The sequence below is a fragment of the Nyctereutes procyonoides genome, unplaced genomic scaffold (assembly GCF_905146905.1).
Source record: "Nyctereutes procyonoides isolate TBG_1078 unplaced genomic scaffold, NYPRO_anot_genome, whole genome shotgun sequence".
Taxonomy (NCBI): Eukaryota; Metazoa; Chordata; class Mammalia; order Carnivora; family Canidae; genus Nyctereutes; species Nyctereutes procyonoides.
In genome coordinates, this window is record NW_026575142.1 from 20,285,521 (window position 1) to 20,299,709 (window position 14,189).

The 14,189-nt window shown below is 45.1% G+C and overlaps 1 protein-coding gene across 2 annotated transcripts in view; it reads left to right on the plus strand.

Annotated features, from left to right (window-relative positions):
• The first annotated feature begins 1,166 nt into the window (after window positions 1–1,166).
• Window positions 1,167–14,189, plus strand: part of GALNT3 (polypeptide N-acetylgalactosaminyltransferase 3) — a 44,705-nt gene continuing 31,682 nt past the window's right edge. The window contains exon 1 of one of the 2 annotated variants that reach the window (XM_055308242.1): window positions 1,167–1,433. The gene's annotated coding sequence lies outside the window, so the exon portion shown is untranslated. Of the gene's footprint in view, window positions 1,434–2,742; window positions 2,978–14,189 lie in introns of those variants that run through there. The other variant, XM_055308243.1, reaches the window with a different exon arrangement.

The following is a 14,189-nucleotide window of genomic DNA, read 5'->3' on the forward strand; positions in this document are numbered from 1 at the left end:
CCCTCCACTTGTGCTCTCTCTCGCTCTTTCAAATAAATGAATAAAATCTTAAAAAAAAAAAAAAAAACTACTGTAGAGGCTAAAACCAATTCCAGACCAGCCAAGTCCTAAAGTTACACCTATTGACATCATACTAACGAGTATTTCTAGATTTTAATTTTAGGTCACACATAACACTAACACACCAGTAAGAGGAAAACCCTAAGTGTATGTGTCAAAATGCAGGAGGAAGACCACAGCTACACTTTACAGAAAAACCTGCCACCGTGTCATCGGCTACTTTTCTATTTATATTCCTGTGTACACTGAAGATCCGGCCAAAATAGTGAACGAGTTTATAGGAAGGGCATTTTTCTTAAGTCCTGCTTTTGGGGGTGTCCGTGTGTCTCCCAACAGCCCCAGGAAGGCTGAAAGAAAGTTGCAACTATCATGGGGGGGAAGAAATGCTGTTTTTAAAAACAAGTTCTGGGTTGAGGAACAGTGGCGAGACCCCCTGTGTCGCCCCCCCCCCCCCCCCGGGCTCTGCAGTCACCTCCCCGCAGACGCTGGGCTTTGCGGCCCACCCGCAGCAGGGGCAACCTCTTCTGGGAGCGAGCGCGTGTGCGAACGAGGGCAGCAGGCTCCGCGGCCGGGCCGGGGCTCCCGGGCTCGGCGCAGCGCCGCAGGCTCCCCGGAGGGGGCGGCGCCTCCTTCGGACGTGAGGCGCCCCCGGCAGAGCGGGCGCTCGCACCGGCGGAAACCACCGAGCCCAGTGATGAAATCAGGGCCGGGCCCGGGGAGGAAGCGCGGCCAACGGCGCGGGGCCTGACCCGCGGGCGCCCCCCCCCCCCACCGAGGGAGCGCGCTGCCCCGACATGAGCGGCTCCTCGGGGGCCCCGGGCGCCCCCGGCTCCGGGCGGCGCAGCCCCGCCCTCGCGCGGACCGCACGGGCGGGCCGGGGAGCGTGAGCCGGAGCTCGCCCGGGCCGCCGGCGGCCAGGTGCCCCCGCCCCGGGGAGGCCGGCGAGGCGTGCGCCCGGCAGGCGGCGGTGGCGGCCGCGCTCCGCCCGGACGGCTTCCGCGCCGCGCGCCGGGCGGCCTCACCTGGGGCGCTCAGGTAGGGCAGCGGCGGGGCGGGGCGGGGCGGGGCGGGCGGCTGGCGCGCAGGCGCGGGACGGGGCCCTCGGCCCTGCCGACGTCGCCGCGGGGAGCTCACCTGGGAGACCCGCCGAGGAAGCGCAGCCTCGCCTCGGCCTCTCCCGGCAGCGCGGGCGGCCCAGCGGGAAGGCGGCGGCGGCGGCGGCGGCGGAGCGGGACGAGCGGCGGCCGTAGGACAGCAACCCCCCGGGGGCGCGGCCGCCCACCTGCACCTGGCGCCCTGCCCGCCCCGCGCCCCGAGCCCCGCGCCCGCGCCCCGCCGGCCGCTGCCTCCCGCCGGCCGAGCGCTGCCGCCAGGTGAGCGGGCGGGGGCCCGGCGGGCCCGGGGCGGCGTCGGGGCGGCGGCGGGGCGGCCGCCGAGGCCGGTTGGAGGGGGTCTCGAGAGCGGGGTTTCGGTTGCTCCTCCGCCGAGCCCGGGAGGGGCCGGGGTCCAAGCCCTGGTGGCCCGCAGCTGGCCCCTGGGAGAGTGGGGGCTGAGGGGGGTTGGGGGGCTGGAGGGGCTGGAGGGCTGGGGGGCGTGGGGGGCTGGGGACTGGGGAGGCTGGAGGGCTGGGGACTGGGGGGCTGGGGAGCTGGAGGTTGGGAGGGTGGGCGACTGGGGGTGTGGGGGGCTGGAGGGCTGGGGAGCTGGAGGGCTGGGGAGCTGGAGGTTGGGGGGGCTGGGCGACTGGGGGTGTGGGGGACTGGAGGGCTGGGGAGCTGGAGGGCTGGGGAGCTGGGGGACTGCAGGTTGGGGCTAGGGGACTGGGGGGCGTGGGGGGCTGGAGGGCTGGGGAGCTGGGGGACTGCAGGTTGGGGGGGCTAGGGGACTGGGGGGCGTGGGGGGCTGGAGGGCTGGGGAGCTGGGGGACTGCAGGTTGGGGGGGCTAGGGGACTGGGGGCCGTGGGGGCTGGAGGGCTGGGGAGCTGGGGGACTGCAGGTTGGGGGGGCTAGGGGACTGGGGGCCGTGGGGGGCTGGAGGGCTGGGGAGCTGGAGGACTGGAGGTTGGGGGGCTAGGGGACTGGGGGCGTGGGGGGCTGGAGGGCTGGGGAGCTGGAGGACTGGAGGTTGGGGGGGCTGGGGGACTGGGGGCGTGGGGGGCTGGAGGGCTGGGGAGCTGGAGGACTGGAGGTTGGGGTTCTAGGGGACTGGGGGCGTGGGGGGCTGGAGGGCTGGGGAGCTGGAGGACTGGAGGTTGGGGGGGCTGGGGGACTGGGAGCGTGGGGGGCTGGAGGGCTGGGGAGCTGGGGGACTGGAGGTTGGGGGGCTGGGCGACTGGGGGCGTGGGGGGCTGGAGGGCTGGGGAGCTGGGGGGCTGGAGGTTGGGGGGGCTGGGGGACTGGGGGCGTGGGGGGCTGGAGGGCTGGGGAGCTGGGGGGCTGGAGGTTGGGGGGCTAGGGGACTGGGGGTCGTGGGGGACTGAGGGGCCTGGAGGGGCTGGGGGGTGTGGGGGACTGGGGGGGGGGCTGGGCCAGGCGCCGGACGGCCGCGTTTCCTCGGGGGCCAGCAGGTGGCCGGGCTGCTCCGGCCCCGGTGCCGGGTGGTGGTGGAGCGGGGTGCGGGCGGGGGGGACAGGCCCGCGACGGGAAAGGGCAGGGCTTTGCCAGGCAACTTTCCCATCCGGACCCCAGACAGTCCTGGGCTGGAAGCCGCCCGCCGCCGAGCCCTTTAAATGGTTTCCGAGTGGTTTGGAAAGCGCCCTGCGGTCGGGACGCCGACCTCCCTCCCTCGTCTCTCCCTCCGTCCCCCCCCCCCCCCGCCTCACTTTTCCGGGTGCGCTCCCTAAGCCAGGCCCGCGCCCGCTCCGGGTCCCGGGTCGGACGGAGGCTGCAGCTGCCGCTCCCCCGCCGCGCCGCCTCGGTGAGGACCTGTTGACTTAGGGACCGGGTGTCGCGGCTGCGTTGCCTGCGCATAGGACTCAAAGGTCCAGAGAAAGTTTGTTTCAGGGTCCTGCCACGACTGAACCTGGGTGTGCCAGGCCCAGATTCCTTTCCCTGCCTAATTAGGCTTTTCTGAAGCTTAAGACTTGAGGGTGAAAACGGGGCTTACCTTCCTCTTTTGTTTCCTTCTCCCGTGACTCCTCAGAGACACTTGGCTTCAGACTCATCAGAGAGCTGTTGCTGTTTTTAGAACCCCACAGAGTTAACGATTCTTCTGATTTTTAGAAAGTGTTATTAAGCCAGCATAATGTGAAAGTTATACAATGAAGACAATTAAATTCAAAAATCCATTGTTAAAAAATAAGAAGGTCGCTGCATTTTCTGGTTGTGAGAAACGCTGTTGCTTCTTTTGCTTGTGTACATTTTCTTTGAGTCTGTGGCTAAAAGACATGAGGTTTAAGTCATACCCTACAATTAGAATTCTTTAAATTTAACTTTTACTTTTAATATCTGAAGTCTATCATACATGTTAAGCATTCTGAACAGTTTAGTTGTACCAAGCATCTTTCTTTTTATATTGCTTTAACTATAGCATTTTTACAGAGGTTTCTAATAATAAATGGCAATTCCAGTGTCTGCATTTGCTTACTTCTATCTTTGCTGGTTTTTAAAAATATATTTTGAATTGCACTCTTAACAAAATGCCTCGGCAGTTCCTATAGTTCATTGTTGTTGTTTTTATTAGATTTTAAATTTAAATTCAATTTATTTAACATATGTTGTATTATTTAGTTTCAGAGGTAGAGTTCAGTGATTCATCAGTTGTGTATACCATCCAGTGCTTATTCCATCAAGTGTTCTCCTTAATGCCCATCACACGTTACCCCATCCCCCCACCCACTAGCAATCCTCAATTTATTTCCCATAGTTAGGAGTCTCTTATGGTTTGCCTCTCTCTCTCTCCTATTTTATTTTATTTTTTAAAAAAGATTTTATTTATTCATGAGAGACACAGAGAGAAAGAGAGAGGCAGAGACACAGGCAGAGGGAGAAGCAGGCTCCATACAAGGAGCCGATGTGGGACCTGATCCCAGATCCCGGGATCACACCCTGAGCCACAAAGGCAGACGCTCAACCGCTAAGCACCCAGGCGTCCCTCTCTCTCTTTTAGTTTTTTTAACGTGCAGTTAAAGGTAAAAAGTCGACCACACAAACAGGATATAATTATGATATTTTCAAGCAGTGGTTTCTGCTTTTGTCCAGAGGCCCTGGCTGGCCCCCCTAATCTTATCTCCATACAGAGAAAGAACATATGTTAAATACTATTTTAAAAATTAGATGTAGATGTTGCGCCTCAAATCTAGAGAATTAAACTTTATTGATTATTGAGCCAGATATTAGACTACCTTTACTCTTAAAGGAGGAATGTAACATGTTTGCATTAGCTAGAGTAACAGTGTGCCTCAGTTAAACTATTTGTAAAATGAAAAAAAAAAACTTTCCTAGATTAAGGTAATGAGGCCTTAAATCAAGAATCTTCTCTTACCCTAGAATTATCAGGATTTCCTGATAATATCCACTTTGGATATTCAGTCAGTCCATACAGTTTGTGATTAAACCAAAGCTGAGAGAGGTATTCTAACTTCAGTTCACCCAGCAAGTTAGTGGTAGACATGGCATTATTATTTCCAGAGACTTGACCCAGGGCTCATGTTATCTCACCACCCTTAATCCCACTTATCATAAGATGTTTATCTTTTTGTCTTTCATAGAGTGTGTAAGGCCTTTATGAGTACAAAATAGTCTGTTGTTCTTTGTCCAGCTCTGATTTGCCCTAATTTCTATTTGTCCAGATGATGCCTGACTCCAGGGAGAATGAGTGAGAATGTCATTCTTCTCTTATTGTAGATCACATGTGTATTGAAGATGCCATGTGGATTGAGATGTTTAATCCATTCTTGGTATTTCAGAGCCACAGTTAGTTTTTTGAGTCAACACGGACAATATAATTTAGTCTTCTGATCTTTTATTGTATTGGCCTAAAATATATTTTATGAGGCAGCAGCCCAGGGTCATTCCTCCATTGGCAACACTCTAGATTTTTGGCTGGAGAGCATAGTTCTTCAACATTAGTATTTTTAAAACTTCTCTTTGGACTGCAGTCTTCAATAAGAAATATATTCTAACCTTCAGTGCAGTACACTCTGTGTGTGTGTGTGTGTGTGTGTGTGTGTGATACATGAAACAAGGCTCACAAAATAATATTTAACCTCACAATGTGGATTTTCTCTATTATTTAAAAAATACTGGTCTCGTCACACTGGATTGATTTTTCTATGACCACAAATGGGCTGGAACCTACAATGCAAATAACGGCATCCTATTGAATTTTTCTATTGGTGTGCTGTGTCATAAACACACACACACACACATACTTGAAAGAAAAAAGCAAGCTGTACATTTTTAAAAATATAATTATATTGTAATCCTCATTAAAAGTTTCTTGGGCTTGAGACTCTAAGAGTTGGTGTTAGACTAAATTTATCAAACATAGGAATGTACAGTGAAACCTCACTGTACATTATTATATTTTAAATGGATCTTTCAGTATAGTGTAGTATGTTTTGGGGACAGGAAAAACTGGAAGGGTTTCTCTGAAGGGATATTGATGGTAACAATTGTCAAGTTTGTAAGAGAAAAATAATTCTGTTCAGCTCTATTCTAAATTCTAAATTTTATGGCATATTAATAGTGCTAGATGGAGTGTTAAAAAAAACTATTAGAGTTAACATCCAGTTTATTCTTGGTTTGTAGTCTGTTAATTTTTATTTGTTTGTTTACTATGAGACAGTTTTAAGAGACAAACTCTAGGAATCAGACCCCTAACCCCTAAAATGACTAGATTGGGAGATTGAGAGATTGGATTAGGTTCCTAAGTGACCTGTAGGGATACAGGCTTGGAAATTCTGATAGGATGACTAAACTTTCCATAGAAGCTTTTAATTTTAACTCCTGATAGAAGGAATTTTCCTCCAAAAGAAAAGTAGTATATTTAATATTTTGGAAATGATCTATGCCAAAATCATCTTCAGAACATATTCAGTTCTCTGGTTCATAAAGTGTCGAAAAATGTATTTGTTATGACAGATCTTTTATGGTTAGAAAATCTGATTGAGAAGGACATATTTTCAGTCAATTATGCATCTAGTTAATATCAGAATAATTCATTTTATATAATTTGGGTGATTTTAACACAATTAATGTACTGTTAATAGCAACATTGAATTCAAATCAATGCCAGTAATGGCAAAAGACCGAAATGCATTAATTTATGTGGTAAAGCAGACACAAGTGGGACTCTAAATTCTAGGTCATTAGTGGCTATTGACAGATGAAGTTTCCTTGAGTCATTTTCTGAGTTGGGCTCATATTTTTGGCACTAAATAGAGAATATTTCCCTGAGTATACATTTTCCCTGTAATTGTTTTAGTTTCAAACTGTACCAACTAGTTCGTTCATCTATACCATTGCCCGCTGGACATTTTTAAGAGGTCATAATTATCTGAGATTGTACACGAGTAAATAAGAACCTTCACCCCGTCAAAGACAAAAACAACCTGTTTTACTTCCTATATTTTATTTATAGGTATTACTACATTTAACATTTCTTATCCACAATCCCCAACCACCCCCTCTCCAAAATCTCTGAAAACCAAAATGTTTTTGGTAACTCATTTGTCAGTAAAACTTGAACTCAACTTTCTACAAAACCTAAATGCATTGTCAGCTATTTATCATCTATTCCACTTGGTGGGATGTGTCTTGCTGCAGATATACTATGATATTTGATTACATGGTACTGTTCCAGGCACTGCTGGGGGCATACTCTTTTATTGGGTATGCAAACCATATCTCCTTCCTAATATCCAAAAATACTCTGAATTTTGCTTTATTCTATTTTTCAAAATATTCTGAATTTTAAAACATTTTGGTTCCAGGTATTTTGAAGAATGGGTTATGGATCTGCACCACTATCCAGGGGTCATGGCAGAAATCCAGAGGTGGTTTTTTACTCTCTTAACCTCCACAACTTTTAGATGACTGAACCTGTTAATATCTTCTGCCCTTACCCCCCTCTCAAATTCTCCTACTTCTCTTCTGGTTCAGGATCTCATGAACTCCTAACTGGGGTGCCATAGCCACCTGCTACCTGATATCTCACCAGATGGTGTTAAGCTCAAATCCATCCTCAGCAGAACCCCTCAGCTAAAAATATAAACTTGTATTTCTCTCTACTATGCTTAAGTCTTTTAATAACTTCACGTAGTTCAGGATAGAACCCATGGTCCTTAAAATGGTACCACAGAAACTGGCCCTTGCTTAATTATGGTTTTACTCTGTAAACCAAAATTTTATGTTCTAACAACAGATTTCATTGTTTTCTCCTATGTGCTTTTGCTACTTTCCACTGCTGAGATACTTTACTTTTTATCTGTATCTCTAGAACTCTTCTGGTTCTTAAGACTCAGTTGAGATCTTACCTCACTTAGGAAACTGCATACCTCTCCCCACCCCAACCCACACACACCTCCACATACACCTGAGCTGGGGGGCGACGTCCTATGCATACTAATATCATGAACTTTACATATATGATTTAATATAGTCTGCTTTTGTGCTTGTGTATACACACATCACTTTTAGATATTTACAAAGCATGGAATATTTCTCTTTCCTCTAAGTCTATTGTGGAGTAAAAATATTGGGGTGAAAATGGCACGGGGAGACACTGGGCAGTCAGTATAGTCTTTTTTTTTTATGGGTGGCAACCACAGAAATTGAGGAATTAGGAAACTTGTTTCATGTACTTAATTAGTCTATTTAATTTAGATTGCTGTTATCTCCATCTTATTCTTTTGAATTCTGTTATTTTTGTGCCTTCTGGTTTTGTTCCAAGATCTGAGTTTTACCATTTATTACTGGAGTTAACTTTGTGATTGAAATCTTAGTTTCTGTTTATAAATGTTTTACAACTGAGTATATTGCTATTGGTGAGGAGTTAAGGGGGACAGCTTTTACTTAAATAATATAATCAGACTAGACCAAAAAAAAAAAAAGGCATCTGTCAGTTTTACCTCTTAACATAAATATTTTTCAAATCCATCTACTTTTCTCCATTCCTGTCACTACCATCATCTTTTGACTGGATTTTTGCAAATGCCTCCCTCCTGATTATCTGAATACTTCTTGGTTAGTTCCCTATGCTGTACCCAGAGGGATTTTTTTTTTTTTCAAAACATTCAAAACTACTTAAAGCCCGTTATTGCCTTAGGATAAGGTAAGCTGCTTGACCCAGCCTAAAGGCCTGGCACCACCATTTAGCTCCTGTGTAGTGCACACACTGCATGTCATGTTCCTCTTGCCTCTGTCTTTTGAAGTGTCATCATCCCTGCCTGGAACGCTCTTCCGTCCTCCTTTGGCCTATCTAGCCAAAGCTCCCCCTTTCCAGCACTAAGTAGAATATTTCACCAGTCTTCCCCTGCACCCCACCCCCCACCCCAACTATGGATTACAGTGAAGACTGTAGTCTCAAGAAATTAAGTCCCACTTAGTACTTGGGAGTATCAACTTTGTGAGATTCCTCACAGAAGGAGCATATTTTAATATGTGGCTTATATTTTAAAAATTAGATCTTAGTGATTAATACCTTTATATTTTTATCAAGGAACAGAAGTTAATATTTGTTGTCCTAGTAAGTATTAGCCCTTATTTATGATTTTACTATTGAGCACTTATGTGCCAGGCATATTTTAAGCAATTTATATGAATTACACATTTAATCTTCAAAGTCACTCGATGAGGTGCATGCTATTTTTCTCCCTATTATAGAGACAGGAAAAATGAGAGATTAAGTAATTTACCACTATCTATGAGGCCAGTGCAATGTCAGAGCCAATCTTCAAATCCAAGCTGTCTGATTCCAAATCCTGTACTCCTGTCCTGCTTATATGTAAATAAAATTAGAATTATTAAAAGGCTCACAACGGCACAGCAACCAAAATCCAGTCACCTCTCATCTACCCCAGTCCTGCTGCCTCCAGAAACAACTTTAACCTTTTTTAGGAGTTTCTTTCAGTATTTGCCCTTTGCAATAATGTGTATTGTTGAGTCTGAGTAAAATTGTTTTGATCATGGAGTTAATAATTAATTCATTTAAGAAAAAATTGCTTGGTTTTTCCACATATCCATTTCTATTTCTGTATACTCCCACATCTTCTCAGTATGATTTTCCCACATAATCACACTGATTTACTGGTTTCTTCTGAAGCTCTCTGTCCTCTTGTTCCAGTTTGGGCTATTGTTTCTAGACCTGTTCCATAGCAATTGTTTGGGATTTTTCTTTGCTGACATTTCTGTTGGAGTCCCTATTTCCTAAATATGATGATTTTGTTGTTTGTTTACTTTCTCATGAGGATCAAATACATTCCCCAGTAGCTTCTTGAGAAATAATGAATGAAATTAAGAAATTTGAGATATCTGTCAGAAAATCTTTATTCCACTTTCAGTTTTTTTCCAGCATATTTTTTAGATAGTTACTCTATCCACATGCTCCAAAATCTTGAAAAAGTAAGAAGCTGAATATGATACGTCTTCCTTTTGCTGTTGCCCTCTGACACCTGGTTTTCTTCCCTGTGAGAAAACAGTGCTTACATTTTATATATATATATTCATTCATATATGCAGGATTCATCTGCATTCTTATGCAATTTATGTATAATGTAATGTATATAAATTGCATACATAAGAATGCAGATGAATCCTTTTTTTATTTTTTTAATTTTTTTATTTATTTTATGATAAGTCACAGAGAGAGAGAGAGAGGCAGAGACACAGGCAGAGGGAGAAGCAGGCTCCATGCACCAGGAGCCCGACGTGGGATTCGATTCCGGGTCTCCAGGATCGTGCCCTGGGCCAAAGGCAGGCACCAAACCGCTGCGCCACCCAGGGATCCCTGAATCTTTTTTTAAGATTTAACTTATTGTGGAAAAAAACCTCTTATCAGCATATAAAGTACCTTATTTGTTTTTAATTTGGCATAATATTCCATCATATGACTCTATCATAATTTATCTATTATAACTTATTTTCCTATTGGTAGAGTTGGCGGTTGTTCCAGCATTTTGATGTTAAATGATGCTTTACTGTGTAGGCTTACAGGTTATCATTCTACTAGCATACTAGCATATCTGTGAGATAAATTTCTAGAAGTTATCCTCACACTGATTGATACATTGATGGAGGCAAGTAGTGTGATGTCTTGTGAGTTTGATAATTCTGAGTCAGATGGATAGGGGTAAGGATGAAAGAACACCTGGTACTAAATACCTGATGGCAGAGTGGGTCCTTTTGGGGGACAGTTAATAGTTCAGATTTCTGAACTGAAAGGTTTCTGATGCAAATTATTATTTTCTCTTTTTTTAATAATAAATTTATTTTTTATTGGTGTTCAATTTGCCAACATACAGAATAACACCCAGTGCTCATCCTGTCAAGTGCCCCCCTCAGTGCCCGCCACCCAGTTGCTGGTGGACCTCCTCCCCTTCCACCACCCCTTCCACCACCCCTAGTTCGTTTCCCACCCCCTGCCCCCCTCCCCTTCCACCACCCCTAGTTTGTTTCCCGGAGTTAGGAGTCTTTATGTTCTCTCTCCCTTTCTGATATTTCCTACCCACTTCTTCTCCCTTCCCTTCTGTTCCCTTTCACTATTATTTATATTCCACAAATGAATGAGAACATATGTTTGTCCTTCTCCAATTGACTCATTTCACTCAGCATAATACCCTCCAGTTCCATCCACGTTGAAGCAAATGGTGGGTATTTGTCATTTCTAATGGCTGAGTAATATTCCATTAAAATTATTATTTTCTTTGTGTTACTTGAGCTTTTTGACCATGACCTTTGTTTTTTCAGATTCGACCCATCTTTCTGAACTGGTTAAGACTTGCTGCTTTTCAAGGGTCATCAATCTCCTTATACCCTTTGCCCTCTATCATTACCTCTTTTAGCATTCATGGCCTCATAACCTGCTTTTTAGCTCTAGGTCCTCCTCTGCAGATAATCTAGAACAGAGCACTCATTAGCTGGTCTTTTTCAACAAGTCAAGAACCCATCTTTGCACACTTTAACAATTTAACAAAGTTCCCAGCCTCCTCATCGATTCATTTGCTGAATTCAGCTAACGCTAACTCCCAGATCTCTTCCCAAGTCTCCACACCCCTTTTACTCAATCTCTCACTTGGATTACTTTAATAGTCTTTTAATCCCCTTCAGTCTTCATTTTGGCTGCCTACCCCCACCCCACCAACTGCCCCCAAATCCATATTCAGCACAGCTTCAAGAATAACCATTTTAAATTTCAGATGTGGGATTAGGTCATCACCTTAAAATCTCTAAGGGTGGGGATCCCTGGGTGGCGCAGCGGTTTGGCGCCTGCCTTTGGCTCAGGGCGCGATCCTGGAGACCCGGGATCGAATCCCACGTCAGGCTCCCGGTGCATGGAGCCTGCTTCTCCCTCTGCCTGTGTCTCTGCCTCTCTCTCTCTCTCTCTCTCTCTCTCTCTCTCTCTCTCTGACTATCATAAAATAAAAAAATAAAAAAAAAATTAAAAAATCTCTAAGGGCCTCTCCCCTTTGCCTAAAGTAAGTACAAATCCCACAGAATTAGGTACCCTCCCTTCCTTCCCTGTATGGAGCTTTGCATTCAGCATTCTCCTGGGTCTCAGTGTGTGGTAATTGTCTATGAATAGTCTTGACGTTGGCTTTTGAGAAGAATTAGTTTAGTCTGACCCTGGTTTATTTCCAACTGAAATGTATTAATAAGACTTTTTCATGCTTTACCCATGAGGGATGTGTAATGCAGGAATTTCAGATGGTGACTAGATAAGTGGAGGGATAGTCTGTATTTCAAAATAGGTGTAAATATAGTCTAATCTTAAGACAGACATTGCTTTTATGCCTTTTTTTTTTTTAATGTGGATTTGTGGACTATTTGATTCTTTTACATCTGGGAGGTGGAAGCTAATGGAGACTGGGTAAGTACAGGAAAATAATGTAAATGCTCAGCCTGAAGCCTTTTTGGATTTCTAGACCAGGGCTTGGCAAACAACAGCCCTTGGCCCAAATTCTATCCCTGACCTGTTTTTGTAAACAAAATTTTATTGGAATTAGCTTTGCCCATTTGTTGTGTATTGTGTATGATTGCTTTTGCACAACAAAAAGAGTTGAGTAATTGCACAACTACTCATACGGCCCACAAAATAAAACTTATTTACTATTTAGCGACTTATAGAAAGTTTGCTGACACTTTTAAAGATAGGAATGGAAGCTGAGATGTGGAGAATGATAAGCCTGTAGAAATGCAAAGTGATAGCAATCGAGCAGCAAGCAGTCTTACTCATTTGTTTCCACATTCCCCTATCCCTAATAGTCTGAGGCTTCAAGAGAGAGAATGAGTGGATAGAAATTGTTTATTACTTGTGAGTTTTGGGACTCCTTCATGAAAGGAATGTTCACTGAACTTATTGTGTGCAACCTATATGCCCATCCTCCAGTTATGTTCCATGACACAGCCCCAGTACACTCTCCCTTTACTAAGATTTTGAGAAAAAAGCCTCACTAATGTGAGGCTTCCCTGGTTTCAAGATTGGCTCCCTGGTTTCAGTGGAGATGATGGGATGCTACAGTAGCAGAAGACAAGGGGCAACATTTAACCACCAAAGACAAAGTAGGGATATATACAATAATGGAAATCAGGGACATGGATGTAATCAGAAGGCACTGATTTTCAAACGGGATGAATGAAATAGATGAGCAGTACCACAGTATCACTTTGTGTATGTACCAGAAAAAAACCCACTAAGCCTGGTGGCAAAAACGTTGGCTTTAGTTGCCACAGTTGAGCATCATTACCTCTTACCCAGTTTCCAAATGTAAGTCAATTCACAGGCCCAGAGACCTTTGATTGAAGTTGAGGCCTAGTCTTGAGAAGGCTGCACAAATCTTCCTCAGAAGCCTTCCCCAGAAGGACATGTAGCCATTTATTAGAGAGGCTATGCTTTGGGGAAAATACTCAGACCTTTCCTACTAGTTCCTAGGGAGCCAGAATACACTTTGTGGCCCTCTAGTCATAATGGGGAATTATAGTAATTAGATAATAGATGGAATCTTAGCTCAAGTCTGACTCACAGGGGGCCCACATGTCAGCAGGTCTACGCTGTGCTTATTTCCCCATTTCCTTAATGTATGATTGGAGTCAACATTCTGGATGACTAGCAGAATCCCTATATTGGTTTTCTAAGTCATAGATTCAGGACCATCGTGATAGGAAAGCTAAGTGGAAGAACTTAGAACTTTTCCTCCTTCTAAGAGAGTAAATCAGAAATAATGCTATATCCCCAAGGGAGTTGTTGAGATCAGTGCCACCATCACAGATTTGAAATAAGACTTGAGGTACCTATTACATCTCATTTAACTCACTTATTTGGCCTGTGCAGAAGTTGGATGAATCTTAGAGAATGAATGGACTATTACGAACTTAATCATTGGATGATTCCAAATGTGCTTACCGACCCAGATGTGGTATCTTTACTTGATATAATCAACACAGCCTCTGGCATTTAGTATGTAGCTATTGACTTGGTTAATTGCTTTTTCTCCATACCAATTTACAAGGACCACCAAAGGCAATTTGCTTTTATCTAGCATGGCCAAGAGCCAGGTCAGTTCTCCTGTCCTAGAAATCTTAATTATCCCAACATCCACAAAATATCACATTGGTTTACTATGTTGATAATATTCTGTTGACTGTATCTGATGAGCAGAAAGTAGCAAGTGCTTTAGATGTTTTGGTGAAGGATTTGCGAACCAGAGGGTAATGAGAATCACAAAAATTCAGGAGGGCTTCAGTAACATATCTGGGCATTCAGTTGTCACTCTACTTAATGTACTTTTTTTTTTTTTGAGGCAGTATTTTCTTTCTTTTTTTTATTTTTTTATTTTATTTTTATTTTTTTAATACTTTTTATTTATTTTTATTTATTTTTTATTTATTTATGATAGTCACACACACAGAGAGAGAGAGAGAGGCAGAGACATAGGCAGAGGGAGAAGCAGGCTCCATGCACCGGGAGCCTG